The 26,803-nt window shown below is 46.1% G+C and overlaps 1 protein-coding gene and 1 pseudogene across 1 annotated transcript in view; one reads left to right on the top strand and one right to left on the bottom strand.

The window, feature by feature from the left end:
* Positions 1-26,803, top strand: part of HTR2A (5-hydroxytryptamine receptor 2A) — a 62,531-nt gene that overhangs the window by 12,332 nt on the left and 23,396 nt on the right. The gene's annotated exons all lie outside the window — the stretch shown is intronic.
* Positions 13,582-14,925, bottom strand: LOC139436601 (large ribosomal subunit protein uL10 pseudogene; annotated as a pseudogene).

Raw genomic sequence — 26,803 nt, 5'->3', positions numbered from 1 at the left:
CTGGGCCAAGCTGCGCTTTACCCCTGCGGGGTTTTATCCTGGAGAAGGACAAGAAAATATTTACATTTTACAGGGATCTTCACGGCAGCTCTTCGGAGTAGGGAGCAGGGAAGAGAGAGAACAAAAGTGGTGAAAAGAGCCCAGGAGCCGAGACCTAGGGCGCGTCTGGAAGGGGCCGGGAGGGGAGGGTGGGGAGCCAAGGCGGCAGATGGTCTTTCCTGGAGTCCCCCTGTCAGCAGCAGAATGAGCTGATGAGCACCAGGACTGCACTCGCCTGTGTCTCGGAGAAGACAAGTGCCTCGACAAGCCCATGGGCCCACTGCTTTGGATAGGGAAGGTAAACCCGCCTGCTGGCTCCGAAGCCTCTGGAGCGTGCCATTGGACGTGGGGACCGTGTGCGGAGAGTTCTCGTTCTGTCACCCCAAGTTTCTACGACAATTAGACCTGCTGTTCCGCTTTCCAGGCTGCCCTCAGCTTAAGATCTCATTCCAATGGAAACTTGTGCCACAGAAATTAAGGACCATCTTCCTGGTGTGCGCTCTCTTTCTCAACAACGACCATTCAAATATTTGACTGTTTTAATGAAATAGCAAATGCTTATTACGTGCCCACCAAGGCAGGAGTTGCAGGCAGCGCAATGAGAGGTTAAGCAAAATTTCTGCCCTCAAATTTGAAAAAACAAAATAAATGCACTTGCAGGGATAAGCCGGCACAGGGATATTCAAGGTGAGAGGTGCTATGGAGTATTTGGGATCAAGTGTGAAAGAGGTGCCTCGGTAAAGTGAATCTGAGAAAACTTCACGGAGGAAGTGGCCCGCCTTTCAGGTTTGCTACTGTCTCAACTCGCAGCACCCCTGGGAATGCAATCTCAGGTTACTCAAGTTTTCTTGCACCAGATGGACACTGAACTTCACTTCTTCTTTTCCCCCTGCTTACTGCTACCTGTTCCTCAACTGTGTTTTCCATTTGTGGGCTTTTCTGAGTAAAAGTGTGGATACAGAAAAAAAGTTGAAGCATTAGATCAAGAGTGGCCTGGGATTCTCTGGAGATTGCATTTTCCCTTCAGGAACCTAATTTCCAAGGCTGCAGCCATGAGGTCACTCTGACACCTAAAGTGAGCAAAGCCTTTCCTCATGATGATTACCTGCTAACACGGGAGAAAAGAAAATAGATGCTATTTTCCTTCCTGGCTGTCTTTACCAGGTAAAGGCATTTTTCAGAAAGAAGTGAAAACGACATTTTACACGTTGTCGTATATTGGCAGGCAAACAAAGACGCCGATTTTTTTCTAGCCGTTATTTCATTTTTGATATGTGCTTGCAGCACAACGGGGTAATTTTGAAGTACCGTGGATCTAACTGGAAAGATTTTTTTCCCTCGGGGGTGAGCCTGACCACATATTTTATGCATTATTACTTCTGGACAGGAGACGGTTCCAGCCGTGTCACATTTTCTGGAGCCTTTACCCTGGCAAGCTGTGATAGCGGGCATGGACTCCTAAACTGAACGCTTAGGGCACTGCCAACCTCCTTTCTTCAGGCAGGTCAAAAAAGGACCTTCCTAGACAGGGCAGGTGTATAAGGAAGCCTCGAGGGAACGTAAATGAGCTCAGCCCCAATTCCCCGGTCCCCGGGACTCGAGGAGGCTGAGGAGGTAGACAGAGCTCCGCCTGCCCGGCCCACCCTCCCCGAGGGAGCCCACCCCCTGCCCTGATCTGCTCAGAACAGCCCCAGTTTACGTGTCCTGGTTGGGACCACCGGTCACGCGGCCGTCCTGCTGGGACGATGCCAGCTGCGCAGGAGAGGAGCACGGCTGCCCTGGCGCCACTCGGAGGCTGCCCTCTCTGGAAGGGGCTTCCAGCCAGCTCTGGGCCTCCCGGCAGCAGGTTCCGCCACGCCCGGGAGGGGACCGCGGAGGTCCTGCGGGCTGCGTGTGGAGTGTGGCTTCCGGGCATGGTAGCCACAGGCTTCAGCTAGAAGGAAGGGGTGCGCCGTTCGCAGTCTTTTCGGGGTCTCTGCTCGTTCCCCAGGCTTTTAGGACTGAGTGCAAATTTCCTTGACCAAAATGCTCCCTGAGTTCTCTCTCGCCTTGTCCTGCCTCTGTGGCACCTGGTTCTTTCTTGCTTCCAGGAGTCCCATAGCCTTTAGCTTACGGGTAAAACCGTTCCCTGCTTTATAAACAAACTGCACGGAAGGAGCCTCCAGCTGTTTCATATCAGCACATGAGAGCGGGCCATCGCCAAGGTAAAACTGACTTTCCTAACAAGTATCAGTGAGACTTCCTAACCGGGGGTTCGAACCAGAGCCCAGCAATGGATAGGAACATCTCGTGAAAAGAAACAGGGCTAAAAGGAGAGTTAGACTTTCATTTAAAAAAAAAAAAAAAAAAGAGGAAGGAGGTAAAAACAAGCATGAAAACACATATAGATGAGGCCAAAAATATGACATAGGATATCTGAGAAAAGATAAAAGGAAAAGCCTTCATGGTGGGAGTTAGAAGACTGACCACCGGAGACAGAAAGTATGGACGCTGTGCTCCTGAGGCGAATCACAGCAGGCTCGGAAGCCTAACAGGCGATCTTCAGCTCCGCGTTTGGAAACTGTGTTAGCCAAAGGGGCACTGAGGCAAAAGACCGGAAATCAGATGGCTTTTATAACGGGTATTAATGTGGGGTAGACGCTCACAGGCACGAGGCCCTGAAGAGTCCAACTCAAGGTGCCATGAGAGGTACTTCCTCACCCATGGTCTGTTGCCAGCGCTGACTCAAGATGGCTGCGCCGTCGGCGGGGGCCCGGCCTCCTTGTCCTCTTAGGGCTCTGTGGCCCCAGCTTCTTCCGACATTAGCTGTGAGCTGGGATAAGTCTCCTTCCTCTCTGGGCCCTGTGGCAGCTGTAGGGTGTTAAGCTCATCTCTCTTCCCAGGGCCTCTGCCATGTCTGAGGAGCCATCTCTGTTCCCCTGTGTTCTTCTCCTGTGTCTTCACTTCTGGGCTCCAGCTCAGAGCTCCACTCTCCACTCTGCCATGTGGTTTTCCCTTTGAGAAAGGGGGTGGGGGTGGGGACCCAGCATCCTACTGATGTGGCCCAATCAAAGCCTTAATCACTGTTTAATCAAGTACAAGGGAAACCCAATATAATCTAATATGCCCAGAGGAACAAACCAGTTTACAAACATAGTCCAGTATCTATTTTTGGAATTCATAAACAATATCAAACTGCTGCAGAAACTAAAATTCTACTAAAAACTACTCTTGATGAACTCTTCACGTGCTTAGTAATTCATTTTGCCTGTAATTCATTTTGACCAGTAAGGAAGAAGTGGTTCGGGATGGGAGGGGAACAAGCCCTGGCAAAGCGATCACATGCTGGAGCTCAAACCGAATCTGAACCTGACGGACCGCCCGCCCGGGCCTGGGTGTCCCGGCCTGTGGGCAGCCAGGCTCGGAAAGCCTGGCCCATACGACCTTCAGGTCTGCTCCTGCCAGGCTCTGTCATGACAACGGTGGCTGAGAACCCAGATATTCCCCCAAAAAAGAAAGGAAGAGGGGATGATTTCAAAAGTTGTTATTTGCTCGTGCAAGCAGCTGTCCTGTTTTGTCCAGTTTTGAAACGATATGATCGACAGGTGAACAATGAGAAAGAGGCATCAAAGAATGGCGGTGGACCCATGAGATTGAAGCCGAGAGTGAGCGGAAGGGTGCCGCGAGGCTAAGAACAAGAATTTTAGGGGTACACAGGACAAGAAGCAGGAAGACTTCTTATTGGGCAAAGGGGGGGTGGTTTTAGAAAGATGAGTGAGAGGAAGCAGAACTCAGTGCTGGCTTTTCTCTTTTGATTAGGTAATACATTCACATAGTTTAAACGTGAAAGTACATAAAAAGATGTGCAGCAAACCAGCCACACGGATGGGGCTGAGGGGAATCTATTTTACATACATCGTTTCATGTGCGTGTGGGTGTGTCAGTGGAAGGCATTCCTAAGGTGAAACGATTGGCCCAAAGGGAATTCGCGCTTGTAACTGCGAGAGTGCAACTTACCTGTCAAAGGGTTTCCACCAAATGACCCGCCAACCAGCGACTCAGCCGTGACATGCCTACAGTGTTTATATCCAACTTTTAGATTTATTAGGATCTGATAGGTGAAAAATGATGTATCACACTTGTTTTAATTTGTGTTTATTTCATTCTGTGGCATTTTGAGCATCTTCTTATGTTTGTGAGTGAATTCATATTCCCTTGCCTATGACTGGCTGCTGATGGTTTTTGCTGTAGAGTTTGGTGGTTATAAGCAAAGAGTCTAGAGCTGACTTACAAGCTGAGTGACCTTGGGCAAATTACTTAACCTCTCTGTACCTCAGGTAAAAACGGCGAGGTTGTTTTAAGGATTACATGAGTTAATGTAGCATTTGTCACATAAAAAGTGTCATTTAATTTGCACTATTATTTGATCTTGTTTCTATAAGTTTCTGGATTCTTTCCTAACTTACAAATTGGGGCAGCGGGATTAGCTTTTGTGTTATCACAATCAATTTTTATCAGTATATTCTCATTTTACTACTTGGCACATGATATTGTTTATGGTGTTTTTCTACATGGATTGTTTTTTTAGTTATATGTAATCTCATCTGTGAATGTTCATTTTCTTTATGGCATCTGAATTTTGAGTCATAGCTAAAAATGCCTTTCCCACTCTTACTGTTATGAAGGAATTCTCCCACATTTTCTTCTATTGCTTTTATGGTTTTGCTGTAGACACTAAAGTCTTTGAGTCATTTAGAATTTAACCTATAATCTACTCTTTTTTTCCTGCATGGCTACCTATTGTACAAATATCACTTATTTCCCCACCTACTTGGTATGCCACCTGCATTGTCTGCTAAATTTCCATGTGTATTTGGACTTATTTCTGGACTTTATTTTCATTGTATTATCTCTTAGAGCTAATCCATACTCATTGCTTTCTTTTTCACGTTTTTCCTGGCCACTTTATTTGCTTATTTATTCATATAAGTTTTAGAGATCAGCTTGTAGCTAATTTCAGAAGAAAAATATTTTTACTGAAATGGAACGTAATTTTATAAATCAACTTTCTAGACCTTTTGACTGGCACACTTGTATCCTTTTTGAGGTCTGATTTTTCTGTTTTTATTGCTTTTTTATTTTTTATTTTTTCCATTTTACGTGTTGGTAAGCAGCCTCCAACTCTGTGTGGAATGGGGTGACTGTCTATAAACAAACATAACCACATGCTACTTTAGCAGTTAGGCTGAAAAAATTCACATGTCCCTTTAAGTCCAAGAGGAATGACAGTGGTTTCCTATCCTATCCTATCTTCTGAAAACACGCTGGGAAAAAGAAACAATAAATCCGCAGAATAAAATGGACTCCCAACCAGCTGGGGTTCTCCTGGCCTTTACACTAGAGAGCATTCCATGCTCCATTTCTGAAACAAAACCTCAGAGGAGCCCACGCGGGGCCCTGCCTTCTGGGCCTCCAGGTTTACGGCTCAACTTCCCTCCTGGCCATGCGTCATCTGAGAGGTGGTGTCAGAGCCTCTTCAGGCAATTGGACAGAGGCCCAGGAGGGGCCGTGGGCGGCCTGCCCTCTCTCCCCCTCCAGGGAGATCACATTCCTAGTGGAGGGATACAAAAGGCCGCTTCTGAAGAATTAGTCTGATGCTCCTTCCCCTCCATTTCCTCACCTTCTCCGGCTCTCTCCTGGAAGGAGAAGCGAAATTGCCTCCATTCTCCTGTCTTTGTCTTTGCCCCTGTGTTGGCATACCCAGATGGCCGGAAGAGAACGCTGGGCCCTGGGCCAGGCTGCAGGTGGGTGAGTCAGCACCCAGGAGCAGGGCTGTGGAGAGGGCACTGCCCTTCCCAGGGGCCGCAGCACTGTCAGGGGCTGCCCAGCAGCAGCCAGCTCTCACTGCCCTGAAAGAAGAGCTCCACGAGGCCCCCACAAGGCTCACCCGCTCCCATTGTACCCCGACTGCAGCATCCTCCCCGTGCATACAGGAGAATTTAGGGAAGTCTGCTTGCCTGGTCAGTTCTTTTCACACTTTGGAACATAATATGGTAGAAGACGTCCCAGGAGGGCTATGCTCCTGGGGAACCTTCCTTGTCCTTCAGCACGTGTAAGAGGCCAGTTAACGGCCTAGGCAGCTCGCAGGCTGCCAGAATGGCAACTAGCTTCTCTGCCTGGCACACTCAGCCACAGGGATGCGGCAGCATTCAAATAAAGCAGCGCCCAGTGGCATGAGCGGAGCCCTCTCCATGGCCCCTAGAAACTGGTGAGAGACATTAGGAAATGGTCAGGAGGTTAAAAAGAAACGCTGTATCTTCTGTGAGACTGTTGGTCTGGCCTGGTGCATGGACTAGGAGATCCTTGGCTCTTTGCGCTGCGTTAGAGTAGGAGGGGCCATGTGCTGACTTGTCACTTCTGGCCACTGAAAGCAGAGGGAGCTACAAAGCGTATGCTGCCCTTGGGCCGAGTCAGGAGCTTGCAGGCTTTTGAGGCTTCCACCTTCTCCAAACCTCTCAGCCCTTCCCCGGCTGGAAAGTAGAGATCCTCACCAAGCCAGGGGCCGTGGTGGTGGACCCATTTTTTTTATCACCAGCCCCTTCTTGTCCTACGACCCTGCTCCTTCACTGGCCTGGTGAAATCTGTCTTGCACCGCTCTCCTGAACAGCCCTTACTGCTGCCCCGCTCCTGGTGCTGAGAACTGCTGGAGGAAGCCACACAGCTGTGGTGTCCCACCTCACCTTGATGTCATCATTGCTGCCGGTCTTTCAACGTACCCTTAGTGATTTTTTCCAAACCTTTGTCCCTCTTTAGGTCCTCTTCTCAACCTTGGGCTGCCACTTTCGCAGCAGATGGCCTGGTCTCCTTACTCTCTAGGAAAAGGCCGTGATTTCTCTTCTTTTTCCACATTCCAGTGGTGCCCCTGTTCTTCCTTCCCAAAAGAATCTTCCTGGACTCCTCTCCAGCCGTCTCGCGCCGATCTACGTTCATCTCCTCAACGCGTCTACCCTTGCTTTCTCCATTTTGTCACCTCTCTCTCACTCCTCAAAGCACCGTCCACCTGGCACCCTCTCCCCTTCTGCTGCACTTGTCAGGGCCACCGGGGCCGACCTAATTTCCAATGGAATGCAGAGAACTTGATTTCTATTTTAGTAACATAGTCAGGTAATACATGAATAGATTCTCAATGTGAAAGAGTCAAACGCTTCTGAAGTTCGGATATTACAAAGTGAAATCGCCCTTCGTTACTCCCTTCTCTCCAGATCAGCTCCCACAGTTCTTGCGTTAACCTTGAGCGGTGTGGCTGCTATTTAATGCAGAACAGACGCAGAAGAGGCAGGAGTGTGTGTCTGCCAAGCAAAGCTCCCTCAGATTTCAGCCATTCAAGGGTTCCCATGGTCCTCTACCTTCGCCTCCGCGCTGCATTCCAAGCCCTCCCCACCCCCGTCTGCTGCAGTCTCATGTATTTGTCTTGCATTGCCTTTTCTTGAAATTCTATTTCTCCCCTAACTGAATACTATCTACTGTCTGTCTGCCAGAGATTTCCCCATTATTTGTGAAGTTCTAATGAAAGGACACTCATTTTCTTTTCATGGGTTGTTATGATTTATTTTTAATTGATTCTTTTCATCTTTTTTAAATCACTAAATGGATGAATCCTAAGAGTGAGGTAGCATAAGCATCCATGTTTAGATACTATTTTGTTCCACATGATATATATTTTACTCCTTGCCCACTGTCTCTCTACCACATTTATTTAACGCTGCGGATTGATTTCTCCTCTTCAAAACTGTCTCTCTTTGGCGCCTCCTTCTCCCTTTCTGATTTTCTTTCTCTGTTGCTCTTGTAGCTTCCCCTTTTCCCTTTTACTCCTTAAATGGTGGTATTCCCCAGGATGTCCACCGTCTCACCTGTTCTAGGCATCAACTTTGCAAGTTCAGATGACCAATCATTTCCCTTATCTGGGCATCGTCACTGGGGGAGGTCGATTCACATGAGTCCAACTCCAAGAAGCAGGCCTGTTTAAGATGTAGGTGCCCGTCCTCCTGGACCCAGTCTTCTCCCTGTGACACTGTTTCCTGGTAGGGCAGTCTTCTCGGAAGGCCTCATGAAAGAGCAATGCGAAGTTACTGAAGACGCACAATGGACCAGGTGCTGGGTGAACGCGTGGGACCCGGTGAGAACCAAGCGCGTGTCAGCACGCCTCCAAGAGGGTTTGACACGTGTGTTCTCCTAATTTTTCAATATGAATCAAAATACAAGTACACAGCAAAGAGCCTATAGTGTAATGGAGAAACCTCTAGCTGTAACAGAAGCAGAATTTTCCACTATCATAAAAATAAAGACAACTCTGGGCAGAGGTGGGGGTTGGGAAGGTGTGTGAAGAGGGAGATGTTTGAACTGAACCTTGAAAGACAGGCAAAATTTCACGAGCGGAAATGGAAAATGGGACTAGAACTTTCCAGAATAAAGAGAATAATATGGGAGGATGGCATTATGATACAGTTTGATAAGCAAAGATGGAGATATATGAGATTAAATGTTCTTTAAAGGATATTTTTGTAACTATAATGTGGTGATAAATTGCCTTCTTCCACTCCTGGGATATTTCTGTCTAAATAAGCAAGACCAGTTGTCTAGAATCACATCTTTCCCCTGGACAGGCCTGAAAAAAAAGTCTGAATAATTTTTTAGCTATCATATTTTTCAACATTTTTTCTCATTCATCAAAACAGTCTGTTTTATATTAATATTACAGCTCCAATACTAGTACTTGCTTAAATTCATGATGTTGTAGGTTAGTGTCAGTTTGATGACTTTTAGAGAGGCACTGTAGAAATCTGGGTGGACAGGAAGAAATGTTTTCGTAAGAATCATTTTCAAAATCTCTTTTCTGGGCTTCTTGGAGGTGATCCTTCTTGCTTTTCATTTCAGCAGGGGGCTTTTTCTGGCCTTCTCTGGCATTCTAAGCCCCAGCTTAGGAGCCCATAATAGTCTTAATTTTGGTTAAAAGTCCTTGTGGCTATAAGCAGTCAGGAAACATGGAGTACACTTACATAAAGTTAATTCTCCAGTCTGTCCTTCTATTTCTCATTCATTTTTCTTAATTAAGGCCTGATTTCAGAAGTTAAGACTGCTGACCATGGTGGGATGTGAGGTAGAGAGAGCCTTCTTTCTCAATTTCTTTTCAAGTGTGCCCAGAAGGACCTTTTTGATAATTGGCATTAATGCTTGAACATTCTCTTGGCTTTTTAACAGACTTCATAAATGTGAATTAACTTGCTACAGTGTCCTATTTTCCATTGGCTGGATTCATCATGATTCCTATTCATTTTTAAATCCTCAATGAACCACTGTAAAGATTTATAGGAATGACCATGTTTATAGGCTACATTCATAGGGTGAGTAGTTTGTCAGTAATTCCCACCAGGCATTCCATTCAAGGGAACCACCCAGTTGATACATTTGATATAAGCTCTTTGGAAAGCAACCAGTCAACACAAAAATCAATGGCCTGCCTCATACTCTTTAGTTCCCTAATAGACCAATTAATCCATCTGTCTTTGGTAAGGGCTGTTGATTATTAAAATTTCATCCGACGAAAGATATTCAAGTCTATCTGGAAGAAAGAGCATTGATACTCATTTATTGGTAGTGTTTACCATCTTTACTGTGTCAGTGTCCATTTTTGACTCTGCCCTTTAGAGCCAGGTGAATTCCCACGCTGTGCCATATACCATCTGCCTGTGGCTTCTCTCCTCTTAACAGCTATTCTTCCTCTCCAATGCATTCTTACCCAATTCCACCAGAGTTCTCTTGTGGATCCAATCAATTCTATTCCGGCATCATCTTCCCTAAATGTACATTGAACATGATGTGTTGGATGCTAGTGGTCCAGACACCACCTGTCCTTCCACAATTCTGTCTCAACAAACATTCTTCCCTGATAGCGTTGAAGGCAGGATCCTTGTCAGTTAGTTCTTTCCCAAAGCCGTCCAGCAAAGTGTCCAACCTACATGAGGAAAAATATATAGAGATATGTATATATACACATATGTTTGTATATCTGGACACATATGTCTGTGTAAGTATATGTGCATATGATTAAATACAGGAGCTCAGTGTATGTTGATTGATTGAATAAATGAAAGAGGAAAGAAGAGAGGGAGGAAAGAAAGAGAAACACAGGAGAGACAGGAAAGGAGAGAGAGAGAGAAGGACCCCTTGCAGTTTTTCTGCTGACAGCATGTCACCTTTAAAATAACACTTCCACCCGTGCCCACCTTTTTGCATTTGGGGTCTCCACTTGGCCAAGTACAGCAAATGAAACTTTGAATGAAATCTCTGTAGTAGCTCTTCCAGTATTTTCTCAGATTTAATGTCTGTTTCCATAGAAACAGATTTGGCAAGGCTGATTGTAGACAGACGCTTAGAATGAGAGACATATACCATGAGAATTTCAGGTTCCAGCTGTCAGGTGAAAGCTAAACGTCTTTGCAGTAACTTTGTGCTTTAAACTCAGCAGGAAAAAGCCTTATTAATTCAAGCAAGAAATATTTTCATTAAATTAATGAGGTTTCATTTGTAAATGTTTATATTTCTCATAAAAATGAAAACAATTATGGGGACAGTGTCGATACTGAATGCTTCTCAGAGGGGATGGAGAACTGTAGGTTCTGCTTACGGTCTTCAAAATGTCCCACCCCCAGCCCTTTCCTCAATGAACTGTCTTAACCAGTACTTGCTCACCTACCCAACTGGTTTTCACCACATTTGGGCAAACCATTTATAAGAGTATTGAAGAAAGGATATAAATGAACTTGAAAAGGAAATATCTCTGTGCATTAACATAATAAGTATTCTTAGGACAGTTTGTAAATGAAAGTGAAAGAGACACAAAAATAATGGCTTATAACTGAAGACCATGTCACCTTTAGAGGAGAATCTACTTTGTATCTGTGAAGAATGCTTTTCTTTTACTCAAGACTTACTGGTAAATGCATATTCTTAGGGCCCATTCCCAGAGTTTCTGATTCAGAAGGAACTGAGGAGAGGCCCAGGAATTTGTACACTCTGAGAAATACTGCCTAAACGATGGCGGGCTTTTTACTGTACTCTTCCATGGACTGCATGGAGTGTTTTTTAAAATTCATAGTGAGAGACTACACAAGCCTACCCACTAGTAGCGCACAGCATGAACAAATACACCTCTTGAATTTTAAATATCTCAAGGGCATGTCTTATTTGTCTCTGGGTTCCTTACCAGGAGCATAGTAGATACGCAATAAATTCTTGCAAAACTGACCACTGATGAGCCAGTCCTGATTTCCTTACCAGATAAACAGCCTTCATTCTTTATCATCTCCTCTCACATTGCTATCTTGGATTTAAAGTCTAAATTTAAGAGTGGTTTGCATTCCAAATTAGTCAGGGTAAAAAATATGTACCTTCTCGCCTATCCAAGATCATGGTGATCTTCGAAAGATATCGCTGTCCTTTAGCAACATAGTACCAGAACTGAAGAGGGAAAATAAAAGGAAACTGAAGTAATTTCCCTGGTGCTCCTTTGAAAGGGTTTCAAAAATTATAAGTCTTAAGTGGGATTTGTCTGGAATTAAATTACATTTTGATAATCCTTTCCAGCTCTGTAACTCCATTTTCTACTGTTAGGTTTCAACACAAAAATGGCCACCACGTTTCTGAACCAAGATACTTTTGTTTCGATAGCCAGGGGTTCTATTTCCAGGTCTCCCCAGGACCTTCTGAGCCATGCTCAGGGCAAGTTGAGTGTTAGTGCTATGGGGAAGGCCTCTTATGGTCCTAACCAATATGTGATATTATCTGCAACTCCTATCTCAGTTTGCCTACCTGAAGAGTTTACTAACACTCTTGTTGTTATTTTGAAATAGGATATCTTCTTGGTTGAATAAATGGAATCATAGTCCCTATCGAAAGAGTAATACTGAGTAATCTACTTTCAGGATGATTTGCTTGTTTTTTCTTTTTCCATAATGGTTGAATGCACAGCAGACAATTGATTATTTAGCAACCCGACCGTGGCTCGGCACCCTGAGATAATAGGACATCAATAGTAATTGGACGAGGAGAGGCCCATTGGACCAGAGAGGGGCTCTTAAATTTTAAGCCAGCCTCCTACTTCGAGAAGAACTGAGTACACAGCAATCGTAAAAGAAAGCAGGGATTTCATGATTGAATTCCTTTTGACTTTTAGGTCACAATCGACCTGTGTAATTTACTGGATTTGAACTGAGGTTTTTCACAAGGATGGAATAAGAAATCTGAATCAGTTGCATCTACACTTCCTTAGGAAGCTTGTTTCCATGTTACTATGCTTCTAGCATGTGCCGAAGCCCAGTTACTGATAAGCTGAAATAATTCTCACAATGTAAAAGACTCTAAAGTTTGGGAGGGAGGGAGGAAGGAAGAAAGGATGATGGGTGGATTAATGTCATGCAAATTAATAGCAATAAGCTAGCGACATTATGAAGTTACAGGTCTTGCAGCACCAAGCCCATCTGAGAGGCATGTCCATAAAACATGGTGATGTAGGGCTGGACACGGGGCAAGGAGCTGCACTGCCACGGGGCAAGGAGCAGGGCTTGAGGACTCAGGCCACCTGGGCGGGAGTCCTGCTGGAAGTCAGGCTGGTCCTGGACCCCCATCTCCTCATCCCTAAAACTCAGGAATGTGGACCACCCAGTTCCAAAGCCAACTTGCAACTCTCTAATCCTGCGTTTATGTGAAGTGAACACCGAAGTCTTGTTGTTACATGGGAACATTTCATGAGGTCCCAAGCAAAACTGAAGATAGAATTTCTTTAACTTATAAATTACCTTATAATTTCTTCTTCACCCCACTGACTTAGCTCTGCTGTCATTAATGTTAGACCATTTAGGCACAACGAAGTCTTCAGATTAAAATTGCATATGACTGATACAGCTCAAGGATAAAAAGAATTTAGCCCAAAATGCCAGTCTTATTTGGCATTTATACAGTAGGTAAGACAAGAGGGAAAGGTATGGAGGCAACAAATAATTTTTTCATATTTCCTTCTGTGAAAGAGAATTGAATGAACAATAGCACTCAACTGCTTGCATTTTCTTATTTTTGTCTCCTGCATACAACCTATTTTAGCAAAGTTGCAGTAATACCATATGTGCTATTCTATACTCTTATCCTTTTATATAATCTTGTTTCACCAAGATATTTCCATTTACCCACATAAGCTTCAAAATTATGAATTTTTAATACCTACAAGTTCTTCCCCCATGTTGCTATACTGTAACCCACGAACCATTCTCCTAATTCCATTTCTAGTTTGGACTATTAAAAAAAATAAGGTAGCATATCCAAATCAGAAATTTGGCATCTGTGCTGGATTTATTTTATTTTACCCCTAGAGTGGTCTATATTTGTCCTTTTATTTCACTTGCCCATAATTGTCTCAGATATATTTACTTAGATCTCAATAATTTCTTCAATCCCTTTTTTTTAAGATTAGTAAGGCTTTATTTCCTCATTTTACAAATAGAACTGGTTCTGTAGGCTGCTTTTCAGTGACTAGTCAGAGAGAGCAATCCCCTCTCCTCTTCCGACCCCTCCACCATTTCCTTTGCTTGGGCCCTGCCTGGGGCTGCAGCAGGAGCAGCAGTGGTGGCGGCCCCAGGGGCAGCAGCCACAAATGCCGATGGATCAGCCAGGAAGGCCTTGACCTTTTCAGCACGGGAGAAGGTATAATCCGTGTCCACAGACGAAGCCAGCACTCACTCTATCCACTGAGGGTAGACTAGGGTTCTGGTGCAACGCCTGGGTAACCCGTCTGCAGACATATGCTGCCAACACTGCAAATACCCTCCAGGAAGCAAGAGTGCAGTTTCCTCTGTGATGTCCAGTACTTCAGGGCTGTAGATGCTGCTACTGTCAAAACCTGCATGGAAGCGGCTGTGGTTCAAGAGATTGGGCTCCCGCCTACCATATGGGAGGCCCCAGGTTCGATTCCCAGGGCCTCCTGGTGAAAGCGAGCTGGCCCGTGCCACAGAGAGCTGGTACAGCAAGATGATGCAACAAAGGGAGACACAGGAGAGACAGCGAGAGGTGCAGCAGGCCAGGGAGCTGAGGTGGCACAAGCCATTGAGCCCCTCTCTCCCACACTGGAGGTCTCAGGATTGGTTCCTGTTGCCTCCTAAAAAAGTGAAAGATGAGAAGAAAAGACAAGCAGACACAGAAGAACACAACAAATGACAGAGAGCAGACAGCAGGCGCAAACAACACGGGGAGGGGGGTATTAAAATAAAAGTAAAAACAATCTTTAAAAAAAAAAAACCTGCCCGGCGATCAACCCAAAGCAGAAGAGGGGGATGTCCAGCAAGTCCGGCGGTGTGGCTGCGCAGGCTCGCGCTCGGGCTCCAGTCTCCATTGGCCGCACGTCACTCGGGATCTCAGTGGTGCCCCTGGAGATCCTAGTGGTGACGCCTAGAGCCGGGAAGAAGGAGGTCTTCTCGGGCCCCAGGCCTGTGGTCTGGGCAGGCACAGTGACTTCTCAGGGGCCAATGCACCAGCTGGGCGGCTGGCACCTCTTTGGAGCAGCCTGTGCCTGGTCTCAGTGAGGTCCTCCTTGGTGAACACAAAGCCCACATTCCCCGGCTATGAGGCAGCAGCTTCTGCAGGACCAGGTTGTCCTCCAGGTGCCCTCGACGGCCTTGCTCATCATGGTGCGCTTGCCATCAGCGCCACAGCTTCCCACGAGCAATGCACGGATCTGCTGCACCTGCTTGGAGCCCACACTCCCTGCTCCCAAAAAGAAGTGTTTGGGTATTCATTCAACACTTGGGTAATCTCATGGAAGTAGCTGGATTTCCAGGTCGCCCTGTCCTGCCTGGGCCTCATGGTCATGTGTCAGGGATTGCCGCACAGGGTTTAAGGACGATGGCGCTCTCACAAGGACACCTGGTGAGAGGCTTCCATCTTTTTTTTTTTTCTTTTAGGTGGTACTGGAGATTGAACCCAGGACCTCACACATGGGAAGCAGGCACTCAACCACTTGAGCCTGAGCTACATCTGCTCCCCTTCAATCACCTTTGATTCATTTAATTTCCATTTTACATACTTTACATCCTACAGCGATACTTTATCACTGTAGGTTCAGTTGTTGATGGATTGAGTTTTATTTATCAAAAATACACCTGGGAATTTAAAAAGTGAAGACTTTCAAAAAGGTATATTTTCTTATAATTTATTAATTTTAATAAGAAGTATGGAAAAGTTGCATGCCAATATTAATAGCTGTGAAAAACTGTTGTTCCCTCTTTAGAAAAGGCATTATTTCAGTAGCTGGTAAAGTTGATACAGTTTAGAAAGCACCTTTAGATGCTTCAAGGATGAAAAGCTGCCCTCGACGTCCTTGGGGAAGTACCTGAAGATAAAAAATGGAAAGGATGAAAGAGGAACTCGGTTAAATAGAAGAGATTTTAAATATACTCCCTGTGTATAGCTTTTCTTAAAGAACAAGGTAAAATAATTACATGTCTTTGAGGGTGCTATTCCCCTAGTTTTGAAGATGGGGAAAATAACCTCATCAATGATATTAGGGGGTAATTGTTAGCTGGGTGATAGGTAATTTCATAAACTGGAGTTTGCTTTTGGTCTCAGGAATCCTCCAATCCAGGATCTTCTGAGTAGTTTTATTTGTTCTTGGCAATGCCTTCACCCACAAAGACCTTGTACAAATGTTGAATCTCAGGACCAAACTGTCAGAGCTTTGCCTTCTGTTTCATCTTTAGGTTGCACTTCCAGCCACACGGCAGCCTTCAGTAATTCCATTCAACCTGACTCTCTGACCCAGCTCTGGAAGCTCTGTGGGTCCAAGGATGCTGAGCATTCGGATTATTCAAATGTTATGTGCTTTCTGAAATTTGACCTCTGTAGGGAAATGAAATCTCAATCGCTTTAGGGAGATGGAAAGGAAAAACTGCTTGAAAATAGAAACAGCTTTTCATTGGTGGTCTGCTAAATTCACATTATTTATATTCCAGTTGCCTATGTAAGAGTCGACTGTCTCTTTGCAGCAGTTCTGGAACAATGGATGAGCCATCCTTTTTATTTTCCACTGATAATCTGGATATTTTGTACTTAAATCAGGACAAATAAAATTAAAATTAAGATTGCCAGACATTCCTCAATAGCCTTATGTTTATAAGGTTTATTATCATTTCCTTAAGTTTCTTTAAATATTCTCCTGTTCTGTGAAAATCTCCAACTCAAGTAGCACATGTCAAGACTGTTAAGGGTGAGTCTGAGGTTTTAACTTACTTGCAAGCTAACCAGTCAGCCTGCTACTGCTCCGTGGATCCTGACAGAAGACACGAGACGCTCGGGTCAGAGACAAAGGACTTTATTACTCACAGTGATGAGGAACCAGAATATCATCGCTTTCTTGCACTGGTTGGCTGAACCCCATTTCCCATCAGGTAATGCAAAGAGGGCCAGGTGACACCCGCACCCAAATCTTTGATAATGAATAAGTAAGCAAATCTGCCCTTTGTTCCAGCTCTAGATATGATCTCTATTTTCCAAGGTTGTTCAACAAACATCCCCAAAAAGGTATTCCTAATGATTGGCAACTCAGAGACCCTCAGTGAATTGTCCCAGAACAGTTTTAAACTACACGGTGCATATGCACCAGGCTGTGTGATAATATTAGTATAAATTCTTAAATGATAAACAAAACAGATATTTGAGTTGAAATGGCCCCTTTGCTTAGACTCTGATACTTTCTCAAGGTATTAGGGTTAGCCTTCATTTTCCAGGATGAAGAAAGTCAGTTGGTATCAGCTTTTAGATACAAAATATATAGTCACTAACATAGAGTAGGCATTTTAAGGGTAGAGCTACACGATATTGTTATTATTTCAGATTATTATTGCCAATTTTTGTTTTCCTGTTTCTCTTTCCTATTTTGAGGATCAGAACCTGTGCATTATTTGGAAAGCTCTTCTCCGGGTATGGTCAGGGCTTCTTTCCTTGTGTCCTCAATTCCTTCAAGCATTTGCTCAAATACCTGTTTCTATAGGAGGCCTGTTCTGATCCCCACACAGATATTTATATCCTCTCCCCTGTACTCCTCATCCATTTTACCCTGCTTTATTTTTCTCCCTAGCTTGTTTTATTTATGGCCTTCTAGCGTATTCTGTAATGTATTTATTATGTTTTATTTTCCGTTTCCCCTCTAGAATGTAAGTGGCACGAGGGCAGGGGTTCTTCGTCTAGTTTGCTGATGCATCTCCAGCCCCTAGCACAATGCCCAGCCCAGAGGAGGTGCTCAATAAATATTCGTCAAATGAGCGAGAGAACTGAGGCGCAAACAGATGAGGTACCTAGTCAGAGTTTCATAGCACAAAAGGCAGAGTGGGGATTTCAAGTCCATTACGCTCTCCGCTCTGCCCCACCTTTCTTCGGCCTCTCCCAACCTGTGAGGCTTTAGCAAACGGTAAGGGTCTCTGGGTGGGCCTAGGCCAACTTGGCCTGGAGCTGAGAGACCCTAGGGAAAGAACAGAGGCAAGGAGTGGAGGGCCCGTGAGGCCAGGCTGAGGCTGACGGAGAGGCACGTCCTGGGCGAGCGTTTCGGAAGCAGCCCAGCAGACCTAACCGTATCTGGGGGAGCCTGTCTAGGGTTAACGCCGTGGGTGCATTTCTCTGGACCCTCTAAATGTGCACTGTCAGAAGTCTAATCTCTCCAAGTCAGGACTGCCTGTGGTAATAGACACTTTATACAGCATTTTAATCTATAAAGCAATGTATAAAACTCCCACAAATGAATCCTCTTAGGATTCCCAGGATGCAGGCAAGATAAAGATAGCAGACTTGAAAATAATGCGCTATGTGAGAGAAGAGGGCTCCAGGGCCCCAGGAGGTGGCTGGGAAGAGCCCGGGGAGCCTGAGCTCCCTCCGAGCACCCAGATGGCCCCACGACCACTGACAACTCCTAGGAGCAATTGAACGCAACTTTCCATATCCCCCAACAAGGGGTATATGCCCATTTGCACCCCGCATTGATATTTGTTTTTCTGCAATAGTACAAGGCAGTTTACCCAACCTACATATATATATATAAAAATCTCTAAGTAACTGATGCAAAAATCTTTTTCACTTGAGTCATAGAGCTCCGTGTGTCCAGGAGCCCAGAGCCAAATGTATTGCCCTTTAAATTTTAATTTTAATCAAAATCTAATAAAATGAAGAAGTAATTTCCTCCATTGCACCGGCCACATTTCCCGTGCTCAGTAGCCACGTGTGGCTAGGAGCTCCCCGGGGGGACAGTGCCGGGACAGGACATGTCCACCCCCACAGGAGGATTATTGGGCAGCGCTGAGCCAGGGACGACCCGGGCAGCGTTTCGCCCAGGTGGGGCAGCGTCTGCGGCCCCCCAGCTGCAGGCTGAATGGACTCGGCACGGCAGCCTGTCACAGCCCGGTGCTGGGACTTAAGGTCTTTTCCCTAACATTGCTTCCCTCCTTCTTTTCTTTCTCGTTGAGCTTTGTGCCCTTGCTTCAGCTAGTCCTGCCTTTCAGGCCACGGAGCGCTGTATTTTCCATCATGCACTCAGTGCCCTTGAACCCCCGACAGGCTGAACCTCCCCCGATGGGCTGAGCCTTCCTCGTGCTGCCACTTGCAGTCATCCTTGTCTTAGCTAGCTGACAGCTCCTGCCCCGGCAAGCTGAGGACCATGCTCCTTTGCTGTTATCTCACTCTCGGAGATATCCGAAGGTTAATCCCCACAGCCAAATGAAAGCTGTGCGGCATTATTAGCCCTGACGCCAGGAGGAGATGGAGAGGGCGGCAGAGGGTGTCCTAGTGGAAATGGGTGGGAGGCGGGAGGCCTGGGGTGCAGCCCGCGGCTTACCCTAGCCCAGTCGCCTAACTTCTTTATGTGTTTCCTTCATTACTGGTAAAACGAAAGATTAATATTGGCTGGAAATTTGGGGTAATCTTTTGAGAGCACATGAACTACATCTATATAATCACTTTTAGGTCCTTGTGAGAGACCTGAATTCAAGTTGAATTCAAACTTGTAGAACCTTACTTGTATGACCTCACTTAGTTGACTAATTGTTGGGAAAATAAGTCTGAATTAGTGAAGAGTCTAAATTGCAGATTTTTAAAAGACATTTTTTTTCCCTCAGTTACACAAAGTAACCAGAGTTGTGTCAAAGAGAATGTCATGAGTTGAGATCCTGGGTCTCCTCTTTGAGGATTAATTTAAAAAGATTTGTAACTAGTGCTGTCACTCATTTCTGTATTAAGGTCTTCAAAGTATTAATACTTGAAAACATCAAGTTCATACCCCAAAAACATATTTTACACTGTTTGTATAGCAACTGCCATTTTATAGGTAGTGCAAATGTAGAATTTTTCTATATATTCTAAATTAATGGTATCCAAATAAAACTTCACTATACGAACCTATCATAGTATTTAGTTTTTCTTAGATTCATTACTTTACTAGAGATTTTCCTTTAACCTGTTGTGTCATTGAAAATAATGTATAGAACAAATGCTACTGTCTCTCCAACTTCTATTATAATTTAGGAAATCTAAAACTCCCCACATCACTTCATGAAAATAAACGTTGATTCCGTCACCTGATAAAATTGTCACTCCAGCAAATTAAGAATCACAGCTGCATTCACTTCAAGGAACAGTCACCCGTGGCCCATATACTCTTGGTACCTTTAAGTCTCCTAAAAAGTACTTTAAAAATGTTAATCACATGGCCAAAAGACTGTCAAGCCTTTGACATACTCATTAAAATTATATAGCTCTCATCTCAGCTGATTTCTAGCTGGATGCTTGAGTGTTTAAACAACCACAATGTTTGATTCTTTGGTGCAGGGATCCAGCAGACTTCAGAGAGGGGAGCCGTGCGAGTAAAGATCTTTTACTGACTTTGTAAGGCCTTCCCATTGCACTTAGGATGACTTTGAAAGGCTTTTACTAGGCTTCACCACCAAGTCAGTCTTTCTGCCTCAGTCGCCTATTTCTCCATCCTCTCTTCACCCGTTTTTCCTTATCTCCCTGCAAGAGGCAAGCCAGAAGACCCACACTACCAGGCTCTCTCTTGCTTCAGGGCTGAAATATTTCCTAACTGTATTCTCCTCTTTCTGGGGTTTTATCCCCACGGGCTTCATGTCCCCCAGAGCTGCTTTTCATCATCCCAAAGTGGACTCCATAACACTTTTTCCAGCTAATTTTACATTATATGTTTGTATTTTCTTAACCATGATGTAAAATACAGCTTATGCTCCCTAATAATGAGATATTCTTTTGCACACAGCAGCACCCTAGCTTAACCCTTCGCCCCTGGTTTTGGGATACCAAACCAGAGAGGGCCTTTAGAGATTAAAGAGAAATAGAGGAAAGAATTTAAGGAGTGATTTCCGTTGTGTGTGTGTGTGTGTCTATCTCCTTTAACGTGCACTGTGGTTACAGAGATCAGTTCCATCTGTGTTCCCGTGGGCCGTGCCCTGACTGTTAGATTTAGGGGCACTGATAGAAGGAGGAGTGTTTTGTTTCACTGCCATAGAGTCGGCTCTGGCAAGGAACTTGCTGATCATCTGGTTCTCTATTTTGCATGACTGGACAGATGTCGTTTTGAGGTCCACGGTGAACTTTTCCTAAGAAAGTCGCAGGATCCTGGACCACTGACCCAGGAACTGCGTAAGGACAGACGGCAGCCAGGCGGGATCTGTTTTCACAGCACAGCTGAACAAGGAGTGGTCCCCATGTGCATCCCACATTCCTGCTTATCTTGAGCTCTTTGGCAACACGTAGAGGCACGAGAAACTGAAACTGACTTGACTGGGAAGTTAGTGGGCCAGGGGGTTTAGGACACGGGGTTCAATTAAGCCAGAAGAGCCCTTCTCTTCAGGGTTGTAAAGCTGCAAAAACGGGCTCATCCAACATTTTTGAGGGCTCTTTTCCTTCTTCCAAATGCTAATTTCTCCAAAATAATCCTCTCCACATGCTCCAGTCCCCACAAGACTTCTCTCTGAACTGAGGTTCTAGTTGGTAAACGCTAATGGGATCTAAGTTATTAAAATGTTTGCACTTTAAACAGAGGTGTTGGGAAGATCAAAATGCTTGATAGATCCAAAGAAATGAATCAGTAATGGGAAAACTTCAGGAAAGTCAGGGATATAATTTGAAAGAGAAAGACGTCTTCCTAACATCTCCCAAACTTTATCACAGAGGCAGTTTATTCCTGGACTTCTGGTCTGTCCAGAATTAAAGGAGCTGGGTTGGTGTTTCTTGTTGCTACATCATGTGTCTGGAGGTGCTAGAAGTTTAATAATGAGAAGAAAACGATTTTTACAATCTCTAAACATGTCATTGAGAAGCCACTTCTTAAGGAATTCTTGGGAGAAAAAAATAAATAAACCACTTCTTTTGTACCTGGGCCTGAACTTCTCAATTTTAGAACTGCTAACAGCCAGTAGGATCTTACCTTATTCATTCTCCTTTTCTTGCTTCTGGCTTTTCTCCTCCATTCCCCTCTGAACCTGGTAGCTTTCTTCCTTTTATCCTTTCAGTTCCATTTCCTCCCAGCAATGATGAAATAACTGGAACGTTCTAAAAGGATAAATTCCTATTTTCCCACTTAGTCAGCTTTCCATTTCTGCCTTAGAACAAAAACATCTGGTGAGTCTCATTTAAGTAATCAACCTTCCTGATATACTGATGAAAAGATAGCTATCTGAATTTGCATTTCATTTGTAGAAATCCTACCCAGGAGCCATTTATCGCCAGTCCTACCGCTGTGCTTTCCATTCCTTGCTCCCCTTCTCCCTGCTCAGCCCACCGGAGCGAGCAGCTCTCTTGCATGCCAGTCTGGGGCCTGGCACACGTGAAACCATTAGCGGACGTTAATCATCGTCCTCCACCAGACCCGGTCATCTCGGGCGTGGAATCCGTCAAGGTCAGCCTCTCGTGGTTAACGGCCACTTTATTGACAAATAGGGGGTTATTGCAATAATATTCATTTGGAGCCAGTAAAATAGGTTCTGATTAGGAATTCCTTTTGGCCCAGCTGGAGGCCATTAAGCCAGCTTCCGAAGGAAGGGCCGCCAGGGTGTCTCCACTTGAAGAACGTGGTCACTGAATCCGCAGAGTTCAAGTGTGCCTTCTCCTTTCAGGACAACTCTGATCTCCGGAAGCAGCAAGGCTTCCTATCTTTCATCGAAACGAAAAGAAAGGTGCGTGCTGGGCCACCTTCCCTTGCCACATGCCTTCCCACCTCCTGGCCTAGCGCGCACACACAAGCACGCAGGCACGCACACCCAGACCCGGAGGCGTCCCCAGGCCCGCCCGCGCCGGCCGCGGCAGGCCCCGGTTTGCTGGACGGGCGTCGCCTCGCCCCGCTTGCCGTTGACCCCTTCTTCCTCAGGCGTCTGTGTGGTCATCCTGGCAGCCTCGATGCCGGCCGGGGATCAGGGGCAGCACCTGGCCCGGGCACCTGCCCGCCGCGCTAACCCACGCCTCGCGGAGCGCCAGGAGAGGCGCAGCGGGGCCGGCAGCCGTGGGCAGCGGGCGACCCGAGGAGCCCGGCGGGGACAGGGGAAGGGGCGTGGGAGGTCCTTGCAGCGCCCGGGGCAGCGGCCGCTCGGCGAGGGCCCAGGGGAGGTCCTGACTTCACACCCGGGACGGCGCGCCCCTGCGGCGGGTGAGCGGGGCCGGGCTGCCTCCTGCCCTGGCCACTTGTCACCTTCACCAGTGCTCACGGAGTGCCCGTCACGTGCCAGCTGACCGCGCGCAGTGGTCAGGAAAGCCTTCCTGGTCCGTCGGGTCCCGGATGCATATGGAAGGCTCTTCTATTTTCCTTTTAACTGAGACTTAAAGAATGAGAAGGTGTCTGCCATGTAATAGCATCTTGAGGCCCTGGACAAATCATTTCAAACCTTCTGTTGAAGAGAAATACCTATATCTTCTTACTTGGGCAAGGAGGATGGCCAGCAGAAGAATGTAGTTTATGATTATTTTTTTTAACTCGGTGAGTACTGCTGTTGCTTTAGAAAAACAGAGCAAGTAGTTCAGCAAAGAGTGAAACAATTCCTGAGCCTTAGCATTAAAAGAGGGGTAAAGTGACATCACCACAAATTCTTTACTGCAGTTGAAAATTAAAATTGCAGATTTTTTGGTAGTGAACTGAAATGCTAATCTTCCAGTGACTCATGACTTTTCAGTAAAATGAAAAATTAGGATTTATGGCCCTGCACCTGCCATCCCCATCAGGTTTGCCTGTCTTAACCTACCCTCAGCCGAGCCATCTTCCTCTTCCCAGCTCCTATGTTTCATCTATGACTTTGTCTTTTCTGTATCCTGAATACCCCTTGAGTCCATTCATTCCTTGCGGTCACCCCTCGGGCTGAAGTGTGGTTTGCTGGCCTGGCAGGGGAGCGGCCGCGGTAGGCCTAATTCCGCTGCCCCCATAATAGGGTGGCTGGTCGGACTCACCGCCACCCCTGAAGGAAGCTCGGCATGGGCGCAGAGTGCCCTCGGGTCTCCCCTTCTCGGCAGCCATGCTTCCGCGGCCGCCCCTCCTCCCGGATGGCGCCACCCGATGCCTTGTGGGGCGGCACCCTTCTTCTTCCTTCTCCCTGCGCAGGCAGGGCAGAAAATTCCAGTCTGCCCTTTTCCCCTCCCCCGACAGCAGCAACAGCCAGGTGTGGGCGGGAAACTCAAGTCTGCCCTCCACCCCAGCAACAGCAGCCACCAATCCCTAAACCCTGCCCCTTCCCCCAGCAACAGCGACAGCCAATCCCTAACCACCACCCCTCCCCCGTCCAGTACCGCCCACTGACCTTTCGCCGGCAACCAATCAGAACAGGGCGTGGCTTCGACCAATCAGCCTTCCCCAGCCCCTATAAAACTGTTGCCTCTTCCTCAATAAAGTGGACTTGCGTGTTTACCTTGTCTCCGCGGTAGTTCTTCTGCCGTGCGCCCTCCAGTCCTGAGAGCCCCCGACAAGGGCCTGGCCTCCCTTGTCCCCAGTTTGTCGCCTGCTTCTCCGGGCAACCCCTTCTTCGCCGGCTTCGCCGGGCAACCCCGTCAGCCGAACCGCGCAACCCCTTGTGAGACCGATCCCTCGTCTGCTGCCGGACCGACCCCTCATCCCAAGTGGGACCGACCCCTCGTCCCAAGCGGGACCGACCCCTTGTCCGCAGCCAGACCCCACCTCTACCGACCGAGCAAGCCGCCGCAATTGCTCTCCATCCCCTCTGCCTCAGCTTTAATTTGAGGCTTTCTTTTATTGATAGGACTAGTGCAATCATCTCTTAACTAATGTTTTGAATTATTTCCATTTCCTGTTCACACTCATGCTAGTGCCCAATCTAATTTCTAAAATGGGATCAGGTCTCTTTCCTGCCTGGAATTATTTGCTGGCTCCTTCCTAGCTCCTGATGGGTAATTGTTAGTCTTACTTGACCTATAATGTAGTAGGTTGAATTGTGTGCCCCAGCTTGGACATGTTCTTGATCTTGGTCCAAATTTCTGGTGGGTGTGGACCCACTGTAAATAAAATCTCTTTAAGATGCCACTTCAGTTACAGTGTGGCCGCACTGAATCAGGATGAGCTTTAATCCAGATTGAGTGAAAGTCAGATGGAGAAAATAAAGGGGGGAGGGGCAGAGGTTGGAATTCCATGGAACCCGGAAGAGAAAGGAGAACATGCCACCATGTGCCTTGCCAGGTGAGGGAAAAGCCAAGAAACCCCAAAGATCGCCTGCCAGCCAGGAGGTACTCACCCCAGGAGGAAGCAAGCCTTCTAGCTTCTGAAATGGGATCCCATAAATCCCTGTTGTTAAACCAGCCCATTACATGGTATTTGTTTTAGAAGCTGGGAAATGAAAACTCTGAGTAAGAGGTTCATCCTGGAGGAACCCCCAGCACCTTTCTTCTGCAGACCAGGTATCTGTTGACCAAGCAACTCCACTTGACCAGAGCTCTAAATTAAGGTGTCCAAAACTGAATGATCTCTCCCCCAAAAGACTTGCTCCTCCTTTCCATGCATTCTGAAGCTCCATGAGAGGTGCCACTCAGCAAAGCTAACAACTTGAGGCTTCCTCTTCTCCCTTGAGCCCACAACCAATTAAAAATCCTGCCAATTCTGTCTCGTAAATAACTTGCCTCTCCATCTGCTTTTCTGTCCTCGCTGCCCTGCTATCTGTCCTGTGTCACCTGTTTTCTTTGGCCACCGCTTTACTGATCTAGTTCCTTCTAATCCTCTGTCCATGCCACCAGGCCTTTCATCAGACCTTTTCCATTCTTTGCCCATTGTCCTCAGGATGAAGTCAAAGCTCTAACTGGCTTCCAGAGCCTTTTAGGAGGTGGTCCCTGCATAGCTTCCCAGGCTTCTCTCTCTCTGAAGGATTTCTAACTCAAATCCATTTACCTTAAGTTCTCTTTCTATGCTGTGCTCTCTTACCTCTGGGGAGTTCATCCATTGACCTGGATGAATCCTTCTTAGTTTCAAGGCTTCAGTTTAGATATTGTTTCTACAGAAAGCCTTCTTGGCCAGTTCTCAAACCCAAGTCAAGTACCCCCTCCTGGTGACCGTCCTAATTTCCCAAGCTGCCCTCATCGTCGTATATGTCCCACCGGGTTATAAATGTGTGATGGTTTGAAGCTCTGTGGACCGCAGAAAGGCATGTTCTTGAAGTTAACCCATTCCTGTGGGTGTGAATCCATTGTAAGGAGGATCTTTCGGTGAGGTGAGTAGGATCTTAACTTAAGCTGTGACCCACCTCATTTAGGGTGGGTCTTCTTTTTTTTTTTTGACATTTAACCTCCATTGTTTTATGTGTTTTGTGTTTTTTTCATTAGAAACATTTTATTTTATTTACTTTTTTTATTAAAGTTAATAGATCACAAAGAATGTTACATTAAAAAACATAAGAGGTTCCCGTATAACCCACTCTCCACCCCCTCACCCCCATTATTTCTGTAAATTGTATTTTTGAATATATATACATCACAAAAAAATGTTACATTAAAAAACATAAGAGGTTCCCATACACCCCCCACCCCACTCCTCCCACACCAGCAACCTCCCCCAACATTGTGGCACACTCATCGTACTCAGTGAACATAGTTTGGAGCACTGCCGCACCACGTGGATAATAGTTTACCCCGTGGTTCACACTCTCCCCCCGTCCATTCAGTGGGTTATGGCAGGATATGTAAAGTCCAGCATCTGACCCTGCAATATCATTTAGGACAACTCAAAGCCCCAAAAATGCCCCCATATGACATCTCTTCTTCCCTCTCCCTGCCCTCAGCAACTACTGTGGCCACTTTCTCCACATCAGTGCTACAATTTCTTCCATTAATAGTCACAATAGTTCTATAGTAGAATACCAGTAAGTCCACGCTCATCCATATTTTATTCCTCCATCCTGTGGACCCTGGGATGGTCAGGGTGGGTCTTAATGCTCTTACTGGAGTCCTTTATAAGAGAATGAAATTTAGACAAAGAAAAAGCCATAGAAGCCAGAACCTGAAAGCAACAAAACCCAGAAGAGATGGGAGAGACAAGCCCAGCCTATGCCACCGTGTGCCTTGCTATGTGACAGAGAAGTCTGGCAGCCAGTATTTGGGAAGGAAAGCATTGTCTGGTGATGCCTCGATTTGGACATTTTTCTCAGCCTCAGAACTGTAAGTCCACATTGTTAAAGCCAACACATTTCCTGATATCTGCTGAACTGCTTAGCAA

The sequence above is a fragment of the Dasypus novemcinctus genome, chromosome 15, assembly GCF_030445035.2.
Source record: "Dasypus novemcinctus isolate mDasNov1 chromosome 15, mDasNov1.1.hap2, whole genome shotgun sequence".
Taxonomy (NCBI): Eukaryota; Metazoa; Chordata; class Mammalia; order Cingulata; family Dasypodidae; genus Dasypus; species Dasypus novemcinctus.
Note: the sequence above shows the minus strand (reverse complement) of the source record. Positions and strands in the feature narration are given on the sequence as shown.